General features: G+C 45.2%; 1 long non-coding RNA gene across 1 annotated transcript; it reads right to left on the bottom strand.

Annotated features, from left to right (window-relative positions):
* Positions 1-2130: 2130 nt before the first annotated feature.
* On the bottom strand, positions 2131-8131 carry LOC125325355. The gene is made up of 4 exons (XR_007203297.1): positions 4081-8131; positions 3575-3727; positions 2673-2826; positions 2131-2569 (listed from the first exon to the last, which is right to left on the bottom strand). It is a non-coding gene; the product is annotated as an uncharacterized LOC125325355 (long non-coding RNA).
* Between the last annotated feature and the right edge of the window lie 3298 nt (positions 8132-11429).

The raw sequence follows: 11429 nt of genomic DNA, 5'->3' as shown, positions 1-11429 counted from the left end.
AGGACATTTAAAACTGGCTAAAAATGCAAGTCAAAAAGGGATAATAGCTTTGTGAAGCGATCTAAAATGATCCTGACATTGCACAGGCCTGGTGTGTGTGCATTATCTTAACACTCCACTGGTGTTTATTTTATATGTGTTGTCACGTCAGAGCTCTGACAAGGCTTGAGCTGAGTTTCCATTCCCCTGGAAACTCTTAACCCTCCCAAGACTAACAGCCCTGTTCAAATGAGCAGAGATCAGCCTAAACTTCCTCCCATTCCCTTGACCTTTCCCCATGCCCACTGTCTCCCCTACCCCACATTACTCCTTCTAAGCAATCCTGTCCTCCAGTGGCATCCAAATTGCAGTACTGATGGCTCCAGAGCACTAAACTGGGGCCCTGGAAATTCCCGGTTGTACTTTGAACTATGAAATGTTAGTGGCTGAGAAACCTCGGGTTCATTGTTTTGCCCTTCTGATTTTGAATTTCCATGTTGGTTTTTTTTGTTATGTTTGTCTCTTTTAACCTAAAAAGTCTGCTTTCTTTTTCTTTTTCTTTTTCTTTTTCTTTTTCTTTTTCTTTTTCTTTTTCTTTTTCTTTTTCTTTTTCTTTTTCTTTTTCTTTTTTTCTTTTTCTTTCTTTTTCTTTTTTTTTTTTTCTTTTTCTCATCTAGTTCATGCCTTCTGGGGTCTGGGTTTTAGAAAAGCAGCATCCCAGGCTACAGATAAAAGTTGTGATAAAGATGAGTGGTGCTGGCATCTGTTTTAGTACACTTATTCTGCAACTCCTGCTCTTGTGGCCTTCCCTAGCTGTCAAAGAGCTTTTTTGACTCCCAGCATTAGGCTCTTTACCCTTCTTGTGATGAAGGGGTTTTTTGAAGCCAAAAAAAAAAGTCATATGGATAAAGTACTTCATGACTCAGTCCAAAAAGAAGTCACAGATTGTTTTGCTTTCCAAGTTGTTTCAATAACCTTACGCAAATCTCCAGCTCTGGAATTCTGATATCCCCATTTCTCAGATTTCAGACATCTTTTGCCTGATCGATGCACGGGGCACTGTCCTGTGACTGAAGCGTTAAGGAAGTTTCCTTTATTGAATTGTATTTTCATTCTGTCTGTCTCTACTGTTCCCCACCCCACACCCCCTCAGGATTTTATAACCTCCATGCTCTATTTTGCCAGTGATGTCAGAGGCAGAGCAGTTACCATGGAGAAGGGGACAGACTTCACTGAGATGGACACAAACATAGCATCTACAGCAAACTCGTGATTCATCGGCCAAATTGTGTGTCATTATTAATGACTTGCAAAAGGGGTCATTGATAATTTTTCATTTTAATGTATGTGGTGGTGGACAAGTTTATTAAAAACTTAATGAAAGCCTGGCTAATGTTTACATCAGAAAAAGCCACAACACATGTTATTAATGAATAAGTGGAACAATATCAGGCACCCTCTCAAGAATGGTTACAAGAACATGGCTATAGAAACCAAGCTGGGGGCTGGGGATTTTCACTAAAAGAAAACACAATTACTCATTGCACGCTAGGATCAATGTTGCAACGATGCACAGAAAATGCAAGGAGCTCCTTAAATGGTGAGGAGAGAACAAATCCAATGGCAGTAGGTTGTGTAAAGGGCATCTCTATGAGGATGCACTGATGAGATTCAAAATATTTCTGCTTTTCTTTCTGTTGTTTGGTTATTCCTAATGTTTGGCTTACTTCTTAAGTTTTGCTTATTATGTGAAATATTTAGCTCCTGCATAACCCTCTTTTCTCAACAGCTGTTTAAACTTTTTCCTCTTCCATCACTCTAGGAACATTTTCATGAGGTGAATGCTCCACAGTAACCTTTGCTTGCATGAAGGGGGAAGCTCAGCACCAGGAGAGGTTCTAGGAGCACCATCTGGCTCCAGAACACTGTGACTTGCCATGTGTTCTGGAGCCAAATAAGTGTCTAAGATCAGTGAAAAATCCTACATGCTACCTAGGAAAAGCAGTTCAGAAACACCAAGAAACCCTTTTTTGGTCACAGAATCCAGCACTGAGATGCTCTGCAGAAGTTTTCTATGAAAATAGCTTGCACATTATTTCATAAGAATAGGAAATATTCTCATCTTATAAATAATAACAGAGTTGAGAGTTATTTGTTTTCTCAATTTCCTTTATGATTGTGAGGCTTTTTTGCTCATCATCAGGGTGCTGGGAGTATTTATCTCTAGCAATACAGAGGCTGAGATGAAACACCAAATTCAGCTCCAGCTCACAGTCCAGCATAGGCAGAACAGCATTAAGTTCACTTTTGTATAATTTTATAGTGTTTTGAAAACTGTCAACTATAAAAATGTAGTTAAAATGACAGCACTAAGAGCTCTCTGGATCTTGGCAAAAAATGCTCATTATTGCTCAGTGGAACTTCTTGATGAGGTGTTGTAGCTGTAACTGGCTTCTTTGGTGATTATTAAACACAGTCACCCAGAAGCATCTCCTGGCTCAGGAATTCCTGTAACTACTGTTTTTCAGAAGGATTCTCCTGAGGCAACATCCCTTAAGACTTACCCTGCATGCTGTACTCATCCTGCCTGCTGGAAAAGGGAAAGGAAAGTTAGAATCTCAGGCTCGTACCAACACATCTTTCTTTACCTTACATTCACCTTAGCCCCACTGGCATGAATCACATGAACCTACCTTGGAAATTACGGAGTTCTGAGGGCTCCCATCCCTTCAGGGTCCAGGATTCTGGAGAGCACTTTTCCATGAGTATGGCACGTACACTACCCTTGTCCCTAAAGGTCCTGACCCCTCTCAACTGGACTTGTCCTCTGCCACGGAACAGGGAGTCCTGCTCAGGAAAGAGAGGTATAACACCCTTCAGAAATACATCCCACCCTGCCAGAGCAGGGAAAGAAAAAACAGGGGAAAAAAAAAAAAAGAAATTATGGAAGACTCCCAACTGTGCTGCAGTACAAAGGAATATCTTGTTCTTTTTGAGATCCATATGGGAAACTTAAAATGAATTGGTTTGCTTTATGAATTTTTAACTCTGAAGCCAAACAACCCCATGTATAAAAGAACTGTGGAATGGGAGATCCTGACACAGATCTGCAGTTCCAAGAGCAGAAGAAATACATCTCATTTTTCCCTGTTTGTTTCTTTTACTCATCTCCCATCTCCCAGCTAAGGGAGAACTCCTGCAGAGTGCATTTAATTAAGCAAAACCCATTTGTTTAATGTCTCAAACTCGGGGAAACAGGAGTAAACATTCTCGTGAAACACCAATGTAAATTTATTTAAGGACAGGAATTTGTAATGACCAAATCACATCTTGTACTCAAACCCCACTTAAATAATCAGATTGAGAGTGCCCAGAGACCGCCTGGGAGCTGTTTTTAGAAGAAGAAATGTTTTGTTCTGTTATCTGAGATGTCCCAGGACAATCCTGCTGAGAGGATGTTGTTACCAAAGGGTGTCCTAAGTGGGTACTCATGGAATGACCCTCTGTGCAAACTGAGAGAGACATGGGACACAGCATGACAAAACACTGTTGCGGAAAATCATCTCACTTTCCCCCTAATGTGTTCTGAAATTACCTATTTTATTCCTTCTAGGATGAGTCTTCATTCAAGCCATCTTCATGAAGCCATCTTCACCAATTTCCACTCTTGGATTTGGTAGAAAAGTAAGTATTGAAAATGAAAAAGATTTTTTTTTTTCCTTCTGAAATCCCAGCATTTTTCTTTTCTCTGTGAGAAAGCAAACAATACAAACATGAAGTTTTGAAAAAAAAAACCCTAATTTTTTTGATTTCACTAAAATTTTCCATTTGCTGAGCAGGTCTGCCTGCCAATAAAGACCCCGGCCTGTGCCCCCCTCCATCCCATTTCTGCTGAAATGCACCCTCCTCAGGGTGAGACGTGTCTGCCTGAAAGCCCTCAGGGCAATGGTTTCCAAGAAGGGAGATTCACAGTGGCCTCAAAACGAATCATCTGAAAGTGGTCACTGCTGCGTGTCACAGCTTGCACGCTCACCACAAATTGGCTCTGGCAAATCGAGTGTGGCTGACCTTTTTCTAAGTGAGTCATTTATTTCTGTATACCTGTCCTTGCCTGCTCCACTCAGAGGTACTCCAGCTCCATCCTGATGGCCTCGATACTCAGAGATAATGCTTCCCGCCTCCTTTCTGATTTCAGGTGGTCCTGGGTGTTAATCAACATGCTTTCATCTCTTCCTGCTGTCTTCTGCACCTTCCTCTGGACATGGGAGATGTGCTGCCACTGTCTCTTCAAAGCAGCAGTGCCTTCAGGCTCGGGGCTGGCTGCAAACCAGCCCTGAGAAGAGATGCTGGCCTTCCTGGTGTGAGGGGTGAGAGCTCTGTTGAGGAAAGTTGCTGGAAAACCCATGCTACCATTGCATCTCACACTGGGTGTTAGCAAATGGTCAAAGGTGAAGCCCAGACCAGTTCACAGCCAAGCTAGAGGCCCCCAGGGATGCACACAAGAAGGAAGAGTGCGGCCCTGCCTCTCCTGGGGCACAAGAACAACTCTGCCCTGGTTGCAAGGAGCTGGGATGTATCCAGTCCTACTGCCTTGGGGGTGTCACAGCATGCCTTGTTGGAGGACAGATAGCTTTTAGGTGGAGAGCAAATTTCCAGGAGAAGCTCCTACTAACCAACACCTAATCTCTCTTCCCTCATTGGCCCTTTCTCCTTCTTTCTGGCACTGTCAGCGATGCCACCCTCTCTGCTCTGTCACACATGTACCAAAATCCTGTGTGACCTTCAGCTCATTCTTCTCTCTCCTCTTTCCCCAAGTTCATAACAAATTCCTGCAGTTACAGTTCAGCAGAGAGGGGGTGGCAGGGCCGTGTTCCAGCCCTGGCACTGTGGCTGTTTCTGCACATGTGTACACACATGTGGTTTCTGCCAGCTGCTGAGACCAAAAAGCAGGGATTCATTCAGTCCAAGCCCCCTTTAAAAAAAAAAATAAATTAAGTATGGTGAGAAATGGAAGCCATTTTCCTATTTTGGGATGTGGGAAATTGCAGGTCTCCCTGGTTATTTATGCTGGTAGTGTTTTCAGCCAGCAGTTCTCGAGGGTGTTGAGAAGGAGCTACAGTGTCTTTTGGTTGAGCAGCACAGTAATTTACAACTTACAGATGAGTGCACACCCACAAAAACTTGTGCACATATCAAACCCCAAGCACCAAAACTGCAGGCAACCACAGAGCCACGCTGCAGAAACCTTCCTGACAGGTCCTGTGAGGAACTGTCAGAGGTAATGGCACGTGGCCATCTTCACCATCCTGGGAATCCACGTCACCAGGCTCTGTCCTGCAAGGCAGATTCTGCCACTGCTGATCAGGCCTCCTCTGGACAGAGTGAGTCAACTCTGAGCAATAAAGTATTAGCAAAGCAACCACCACGGATCCACTGGGACTTCTCTAGGAAACCAGTTCTGCTTCATTCCCACCAATTCAACTTTACTCATCACTACTAACAGAAACTACACCACCAGTGAAAAATACTAACATAACATGAAACAGACCTTCATTCCTTATCTGAACAGTACACAGATCCCACTCCCTGAAAGCCTCCACTGCTGAGGCAGGCTGACTGGCTTGGGCTGGGGTACACACAATCTACTTTAAAAGCCCTGTTCTCACATGGTGACGGTGATACCCTTGTACCATGTACACAGAGAGGAGACAGACCCATTCCATGTAAAATAACTAAATATGGTGGACAGGATCATAGACAGGGCAATACTTTAATTTTGGTTAATGATGCTTCTCTGTGCTTATTCTTATGTAAACTGAGAAGAGGTTTCTGTCTAAGTCTATAAAGTATGTGCCTCAGAAATATATTTAGCCCTCATGGCACAAAATAAACCTCCTAAATGAGATTGCTGTAGGCTTGAGCACTTGTCTAGTAAACTGGAATAACCCAAATTTACTGAAGATTAAGGATTTTATACAATTTCTTTATAAAGTAATCGTGGCATTAGTCTCCAGCAAAACTGCCACAGACCTCAACAGGCTCAGATCAAGGGATCCATTTGAAGTGAATATTTAGAGTAACCTCACACTCTTTCCATTTATTTTCCAGATCCCATCTTCATCTGCTGGGTACGTACCATGCCTTTCCATCTATTGGCATGGCTCTGTACAAACAGTAGATAAGGAACAGTAATTAGGTGGAGTGGCAGAGAGGAGTTCCATGAGGGATGAAGCTCATAGCCCAGCAGTCCCAAATATCACAGCAGAGCACGGCTGCAAAGAGGAACCTGTCACCGGCATGGGACTGGTCCCATCCCTCGAGTCTCCTGCAGTTGTGGAGGCCAAGAGAAGAAAAGGCAGGTGTAGGACTGGAGGCTGGGGAGCTGGCACTGACTAGAGAGCATCCTTACGAAACAGCTGGCATTTCTCTGCTTGCCTGCCCGGAGAGAGCTGCGCATTTTGTCTGAAGCCAGTCTCTTGAGAGCAAGCCCTGAAGAGCCCCTATTGTAAACACCACACAAAAACACAAAGGAGAGAGCCCAAAGTAAAAAATATTTCCATAATAAAACTGTCAAGGGAAAATGGGAGACCAGAAACCTCTGTACCGCCAAGTAATTAAGAACAGTGACTCCCTCTCCAAAGCACTTGAGATAAACTGTCTCCTTGGAGAGGAGCATTTGGGATGAGACGAACACAGGGACTAGAGGAGTAGATGACCCAGGGAAGAGTGCCTAGAAGCTGCAGGGGATGAATACGTGGCTTGAGCTCCTGCCAAGGAGCACAGAAATCCCCACTTCCCTGTGGGCTTCCTGATGTTCTTCCACAATTTCTCCAAATTAGGTCACTCCCACACAGCCTACAAGTAAGAGCAGCCAGCACTGGACCACCCAGGGCAATGGGGACAACGCTAAGGATGATGAAACAGAACCCCAGATGATATGATGCAAGGGAGGGTTGGGCAACTAGAAACACGCTCCAGTGGAAGAGGGACAAAGAAAAGTCACAGATGATGGTGGAACGTGATCTCTGAGTTGTGCCCAGCCTAGGGTGGGAAGTCCTCATGTCATGGAGCTCTGTGCACGCAGTCAGCCCAAGCTGGCACGTGGGGGTCCATCTGTGGCCTCGCTGCATCTGTAGTATGGTGGCTCCTCAGCTGAGGTGTTTCTCTGCCAGCACAGGAGAGCTGACTTTGCCAAAGTCTTATGTTTGCTGTGGCCAGCTGAGAGAGCTGTCCCCATGCTTAGCTTTCAGAAGGGGTTCACCAGCAAGGAATGAAATGTGGTGTCAGGGCCCCGGGTTATTTCTCAGCTAAATACTGAGAATCTGCCTCCTTCTATGAACCATCTGGGATTCACTCTTCTCAGCACTGGACCAGTGCCTCTTTCCCTGCTGCATCTCACAGCCCTTTTCTGACCAACACTGCATTTACCAGAGGGCTGGCTAGCTGCCTGAGACAGTGAAGAATAATAGCAACAGATCACCAAAATTCAATTTCTCACTCTCCTTCTGCTCTTACTTCTCAGGTCACAGGAAGCCCCACCAAGAAGTTGCCAAACAAGAATCAGGGCAAATGGTGATGAACTCCAGACCCGGATGGTCTTACAGACTCTCAGAGGAATTCAGTTCACGTTTGGGCTTGCAAAGTGAGTCTGTCCAACCAGCACAGGAATACCTTCAGGCTGATTATTCCTCTTCCTCACTGTAATTAGGAGAAGGCATCCAGCTGATGAAGAAAAATCATGTTCAGTTCAGCTCAAAGAGCTGAATGAAAAAGTCTGTGGCCTCTGAAACCCCCTCATGCACCTTATAGCTGAAAAGAAAGACTGTGGGACTAGCAAGAGGACCCATATTTTTGAACAAATCACCTGCTGTTTTTAGCCCAGACACTGAGACATAGAAGTGCCCCAAATGAAATAACAGATGAAACACAGATGTGGAAACCAAGACAACCAAGACCTGATGGAGTTCAAATGACAGAAATAACCCTAACAGATCAATACCACGCTAGGCAACCTAGAAGAACCTGTGGTCTCAAACACTCATCTGTCAGACTCAGAGCAGAAATTACTTCCATTTCAGAAGTGATGAAGTCATTCACATGCCAGGTATAAAACACAAATGCCAGACCCTTGGCATTGTGCAGCTACCTGACAAAGGCATTAAGTTAGTTGGACTCATCTGAAGCACAGTCTTTTTATATTTTCAAAACACCAAGTTCTGTGCAAGTATTCAGGCTGCCATGGCAACGTGGTACATTTGTTCCTGAGTGTCATTTCCCATCACAATTGGTAGTTTTTTTTCAGAACTTTGCCCAACTTTAAAACTTTGGTTGCTGAGGCAACATCTCCCTTTAAAGGGAAGTGATTGGCTCTGCCTATTGTGCCAAGGCAAGGGCTCTTCTGTGAAGACCAGAGTGCTATGGCAAGGGAGGAGGTGTTAGGGAGGCTTAAAAGATATCCAAGGAAGCAGGGGGAGAGGAAGGAAGTGCGCTGAGAAGCGGCTGCGTAAGGGCAACACACGCCTTTGTGGGAGGCAGGTGGGATGGGCTCTGAGTGGGAGGCTCCAGGCTTAGCACAAAGAGCTAATGTGCCACATTACATCACTGAGGAGATTAAATGAGATCTCGTTGAGAAAACACTTTGCCTTTAATGTATCCCGTGAGGATCTCGTGGAGATGCATAGTCCTCACAAGACCTCTGCAAGAAAGGCATTTGTCACTGGGCTTGTTTGATAAAAAAAGTGATGGAGGCAGAGAGAGCTTGAATGAACTACTGAAGGTCACACAGTAAATTAGTGGCTGATACAGGAATAAGCCCCTGGGGGTGTTATGTTTCATTTGTAAGATCATCATTCCTGCGATATTTAACTTAGGCTTAAACAGAAACCCATTTGTGTTCTGCAGAGAAGTGCTGCAATCCCTTTTTCTCTCACTAACATATTACAGTCCTCACCTCTGCTATCTGTCAACGTATTTGGCTGAAATGCACTGAAGCAGGGTTCTTTCCAGATAGCAAGGCCTGGATTTGGACTCTTCCTGATGTCCTGCTGCAATAAACGTGATCACCACCAACCGTCATAACAGACCTGGGCAGCAGTTTGGGAACCAGTTTAGGACTGGGAAGTGGGATTGTCCAGGCATGCTTTATGCAGGACTTCCCCTCTCAGCGGCTCCCACTAGTCTTGTGCTTCCCTTGCCTCCACCAGCACGCAGTCCGGGCAGCCTCTAACTGCTCCTTTTGCTCTGCTGTGATCTTCATATGCAGGAGCCCACAAAAGTGGCCAGAAGAAGCAGAGAAATTAGCTAGCAGAGAAGTTACAGTCCTTTGGACTGTACAGGTTTCACCTACCTCTTGCTGCTCACTCTGCGACCCAGAACAGAACCACTCACATCGTTTTCTATGTCATAAGCAGGCGGATGACACACTTAAAACAATTTACCGCTTCAACAGGAGTTCTCCAAAGCCCTTGGCTACTGCAATGCCTGTGAGCTGGCATCTTTTCCAGCCTGGAGGTGCACACAGGACATGCTGCTGAAAAGCAAAGCCAGTGAGTAAATACATGGGGTTGGTACCAGCTATGGCTTGACCTGAGGGCACAACTGATTCATTAGGGCAGCTCTTGCCAGGTCTCCACTTTCCAGCCTGTATCTCAGTGCCCCAGTTCCAGACTGATGGTGACTGATGCTTGTGTAAGGGTCACTGGAGATTAGGCTTTGATTTCTTTCCATTTCAGCATTTCATAGCTGACTGCATAAGCAGAGTCAGATACAAACCTACTGCCTGGATCACCACCTGCCTGTTCCAAATCTGGGTCAATGTAGCATTAAAAAACATAAACAGACAACACAGCCCTGACAGGCAGATGCAAAGAAAAGCAAACATGAGAAGTGCTTTTGATGTCAACAGAGAAACATACAGAGGGCAACGAGCTTTGTTTTTATCTTGCATTTAATTGTCTTTGATGCTTCCTTCCCATAGGCATTCAATTTTAACTGCCTCTTCCAAGCTGATGGAGGAGATCAAAAATGGCCTAAGGTGATGGCATGTCTGGCAGAGAACCTCCTGGGAGCTGCAACCTCCACATCCTGGGACATTTTCTTCTGTCCAAGTCACCACAAAAGCAGCCTGAGGAGTGACTCCCATAGTGATAATATTTTCAGGGATTGTCTACACCCCAAGACTTCTCTTGCCTGGGCACTGACTCCAGGGATTTTCCCTCACTGGTCCCAGATGTTTCATAGCCTTAGCTATGAACCCCAACTCATGTCTAGCAGCATTTGCTGAGGTTATGAGACCCTGAGGCAGAGTACTGCCTCTGCTCTCCCATGGGTAACACAGAACATCCCTAGGGCACACATGAACCAGGTGAAGAAGTCAAAGGAGGTCCTATAGCTCCTAAAATACTTCAGCATACAGCAGATGTTGAAGAAGACCTCAGGACCTCTTTCCTGCCTGCTGATCCCTGTGTGGGGGGAACAAGTCCTCTCCCATGCTCTAGCATCTGAGAATTGCCTGGGAGTCTCCTATTCCCAAAGGCAGGACATTCAGCAGCTGCTGGACGGCCCAGCAAACAAACAAGCAACTTCTGCAAAAAGTGTCTGGACATCAGCCATATTAACCATGAGTGCTGCTCTCCCCTGTGGATTCAACAGCTGCCCATTGGAATAAACAGGAAACCGTTTTATCCTCTGAGGAGCAAGAAAGGTGAAGGGGTCACGACTGTAAATTGTGTCTCTGGGTTTGGGGCGTGCAGCATGAGCCACAAACGAATAGGTCTTCTCTTTTTTCTCATAGAGGAGGGACTCAAATGCTGGGCTTCTCCTTCTGAGCTGTCTCTCTGACCCAGCATTGCCCTTTTCTCCAGTGCAAGAGATGCAACAGCAGAAGCTTCACCCTCTTTCCATGTGATTTATCTATTACTGTAAGTTGCATCTGTACCTGAATAAGATACAGTAAAGTGATGTTGCTGTGGAAACCATGATATTTTAATTGCCTGACTCAGGAGAAGCCAGGTAAATCAGTCACTGTAGTTCCCCCGTTGCAGCAGCTGGGCTGCTGAAAGATCTGGGCTGAGCACCAGGTACGCAGGACTCTGGCACTGAGCAGTTTGTGAGAGCCCATGTGGTGCTGGGAAAGCTGTTTTCCTCTGTGTCTTCAGTTCTCCCCAGCTCATGCCCTTACCCTTCACCTGCTGGACCTGCATGAATGCAAACCTCCCAGATTGGTGACAGTCTCTGCACTCCTGGGCATACCACCAAACACCTCATTACAAAACACAAATGGAAGATAACTGATAATGTAGAATGTGCCTCTTATTGTGGTGCAAGGGTCTCGGACAGTGACATTACCTGCATGCTAGATGAGCTGTCAACTGTTTCTCTAAAAACCAAATAAATACCTTTAGCACTGTGCACTTAGCTCCAGAGTCCTAGTGAAATACTGAAGTTCATCT

The sequence above is a fragment of the Corvus hawaiiensis genome, chromosome 4 (assembly GCF_020740725.1).
Source record: "Corvus hawaiiensis isolate bCorHaw1 chromosome 4, bCorHaw1.pri.cur, whole genome shotgun sequence".
NCBI classification, from domain to species: domain Eukaryota; kingdom Metazoa; phylum Chordata; class Aves; order Passeriformes; family Corvidae; genus Corvus; species Corvus hawaiiensis.
The sequence above is the reverse complement of the archived record's forward strand: the minus strand, read 5'-3'. Positions and strand labels throughout refer to the sequence as shown.